The sequence below is a fragment of the Dasypus novemcinctus genome, chromosome 2, assembly GCF_030445035.2.
Source record: "Dasypus novemcinctus isolate mDasNov1 chromosome 2, mDasNov1.1.hap2, whole genome shotgun sequence".
Taxonomy (NCBI): Eukaryota; Metazoa; Chordata; class Mammalia; order Cingulata; family Dasypodidae; genus Dasypus; species Dasypus novemcinctus.
This window is the reverse complement of record NC_080674.1, coordinates 64,502,616-64,506,138: the sequence shown is the minus strand read 5'-3', so window position 1 is coordinate 64,506,138 and position 3,523 is coordinate 64,502,616. Positions and strand designations below refer to the sequence as shown.

At 46.2% G+C, this 3,523-nt stretch overlaps 1 pseudogene; it reads left to right on the top strand.

The window, feature by feature from the left end:
• Positions 1-1,698: 1,698 nt before the first annotated feature.
• On the top strand, positions 1,699-2,328 carry LOC101414874 (protein lin-28 homolog A pseudogene; annotated as a pseudogene).
• The last annotated feature ends 1,195 nt before the right edge of the window (positions 2,329-3,523 follow it).

Genomic DNA, 3,523 nt, shown 5'->3' with positions numbered 1-3,523 from the left:
CATGGATCACCTTTCCTCATTTACTTCTAAGGCATCATCAAAAGTCTCTTTAGCATCCATATTGCTATCAACAGTCTCTTCAAAGCACTGTATGTCTTTTCTTCCAAGCATCTCACAATTCCTCCAAAAAGTACACTTACAAAACTATTCCAGCATTTTGGTAATTGCAAAAGCACTTCCCACTCCTCAGTGTAGCAGCTGGATTGATAGAATAGTGGAATGGCCTTTTGAAGACTCAATTATGGTGTCAACTAGGTGGTAACCCTTGCAGGGTTGGGGCAATGTTTTCCAGGATGCCATCTGTGTATGCTCTAAATCAGCACCCACTCTATGGTGTTGTTTCTCGCATAACCAGGATGCATAGGTCTGGTAATCAAGGGGTGGAAATGGGAAAAGGGGTGACCCACTAGGAACATTTTTGCTTCCTGTCCCTGCAACCTCAAACTCTGCTGGTCTACAAGTTTTAGTCCCAAAAGGAGGAGTGCTGTCACCAGGGTACACAATAATGATTCCATTGAACTGGACGTTAAAACTGCCACCTGGCCACTTGCAGCTCCTCTTACCTCTGAATCAAGTCAAAGAACAGATGTACTGTACTTACTGGGGTGATTGATCTTGACTATCAAGGGGAAATAGGAGTGCATCTACATAATGGGGGTAAAGAAGAATGCCTGGAATACAGGAAATTCTCTAGGGCATCTCCTAGTACTGCCATGTCCTATGATTAAAGCAATGGAAAATTGCAACAACCCAATCCAAGCAGAACTAACAATGGCCTAGAATATTCAGTAATGAAAATTTGGGTCACTCCACCAGGCAAAGAACCACAGCCAGCTGAAATGCTTGCTGAGGGTAATGGAAACATGGAATGGGTAGTGGAGGAAGGTAATGATAAATATGAACTTCAACCACGTGATCAGTTATAGAAATGAGGGCAATAATGGTCATGAATCTTTCTTCCTAGTTTCATTATGATGATGATTGCATATGTACACAGAGCGAATTTGTCTTCTTCCCCAAACTTTTCCCTTATCATATAACAAATTATATCAGTTCCATGTCATAATATTTAAGGATGTCAAGTTTGAAGGTGAATATTACCCAAGAACTTACACCCTATTCTGCATGGAATTAATGCATTTCCAGTTGTACGCAGGAGAGTTGAACATTGTTAGACAGAAATATATATATATGCATTTCTGTTATTGTTTTTACTTAGAGACTAAGCATGGTTTAAGATAATGTGTATGGTTGCTGAGTTGACAAGTGGTGGACTCTGATGGTTAGGCTATTGTGTCAACTTGACCAGGTAATTGTGTCCAGTTGTTTGGTCAAGCAAGCACTGGACTAACTGTAATACAAGAGCATTTACAAACTTTAATTGTCATTGACTTTACTGCAGTGGTAAATCAGAGAGCTGACTACAATTACATCAATCAGGGAGATTGCCGTCAGCAATGAGTGATGCTTTATCCAATCAGCTAAATGCCTTAAAAGGGGAAGTACTTCCAGTATTAAGTGAGAATTTTCCCAGCTCATCTTTGGACAGCCAAGGTCTCTCAGACCTCCTTAAGAGACTGTGCTGTGCTGGGGAAGGTGTAGCTGCCTCTTCTCTGAACCACCCCTTTGCCTCTGGATTTCTCTGGGGCCAGCAGCCGCCTGATTAGGGGCCTGAGGCCACGGGCTCAGGCGACGACCATGGGCTCGGTGTCCAACCAGCAGTTTGCAGGTGGTTGCACCAAGGCGGCGGAGGAGGTGCGGGAGAACGCGTCCTGGGAGGCAGAGGAGCTGCAGCTCCTGCCCGGTGCCAGCATCTGTAAGTGGTTCAACGTGTGCATGGGGTTCGGCTTCCTGTCCATGACCACCCGTGCTGGGGTCGCGCTCGACTCCCTCCCCCCCACCCCCTCACCCCCGGTGGACGTCTTTGTGCATCAGAGTAAGCTGCTGGAGGGCTTCCGGAGCCTGAAGGAGGGTGAGGCAGTCGAGTTCACCTTTAAGAAGTCTGCCAAGGGCCTGGAATCTATCCGTGTCACAAGACCTGGTGGGGTGTTCTGCATTGGGAGTGAGAGGTGGCCACAGGGGAAGAATATGCAGAAGCATAGATCAAAAGGAGACAGGTGCTACAACTGTGGGCCTAGACCATCATGGCAAGGAATGCAAGCTGCCACCCCAGCCTAAGAAGTGCCACTTCTGCCAGAGCATCAGCCATATGGTGGCCTCATGTCCACTGAAAGCTCAGCAGCCCAGAGTTCCCAGGGAAAGCCCTCCTACTTTCGGAAGGAAGAAGAGATCCACAGCCCTGCCCTGCTCCCAGAGGCCCAGAATTGAGCCACAGTGGGTGGGGGCAATCCTTTTGCAACCAGGAAGTTCTAAGGAGCAGGCATCAATCGGCAGAGTGGAGAAAGTGGGATAGGGTGGGTAGGGGACAGCTGGCACTGCCGTGTATCTCAGGCTGGGGTCCACAGCATCATCCCCTCTTCCATTTTGGGAGGAAGGGGTGAGGCAAAGGAACTCCAGCCATGGCTCTATCCAAATGCAAGTTAGGGCTTTCAGGAGAAATACCTTGAAAACCTACACAAAATACCCCTAGAATCTCCAGCTTTTTGGCAGTGGCTTGGAGAGAGAAGTTGTTTTCCTTTGAAAGAAAGATTTATAAAAATATTTCTCATGCCAAAGTGAAAAAATAAGAGCAGAATGGTGGACCCAATGAAGGAGTCACTACGTTCTGTGGGAGGGAATCTCAGGGCTAGGGCAAGGTTTTACCACATCTGGTCTTCTCATAACCCACTCTGGGGACAGGGTGCTGGGAACTGTCCCAAGTAGTGGGTTCTGATGACAGACAAAAGGGGTGGTTGGGACAGTTGCAGACTTACTGCTCCTAAGCTCACTCCTATCCCATTCTGGGCAACAATTTTATTTATTTGCTCCCTTGAATAACTGCACCTTGGATCCCACTTTCTCCAGGATGCCAACTGCACTAGCTGTGTGCGAATGATGTACCTTGAGCATTTTTTAACTTTTTTTTTAAATATAAAGATTCTGGTTTTGTATTTTTGTATATTTTAATCTAAAGCCTTCATTCCTGCACTGTGTTCTCAGGTACATGAGCAATCTCAGGGATAAGTTGGCAGCAGCTCCATGTCTGCACAGCAGGAATACTTCTTTGTTGTTTTTGCTTTATCACCACAAAGAACAACTATTTGAACTACCTCATTTTTGCCAGTTAGAGCTGGCTTTTCTGCCATAGTGTCCTCTTGAAATCTCTCTGCCTGTTTAAGTGTTTCATGGGAGACTAGGTTTTTAATTGGGTTTCCAACCATGATTTGATCTCCTACTGGAAGATTGAAAATTAGTCTAAATGGGAAGGTGGTACAGAGGTCAGGAGAGCCTGGGCCAGGTTACAGGTCAAGAGAGGAAACCAAGGTTAGGTGAGAGTTATGTATGTAATAAGGGATTCCTGTCCTCATCCTCTTCATCCTAGGGCACGGAACTTGCTGGGCATACCAGATTCAGGATTAGGCTC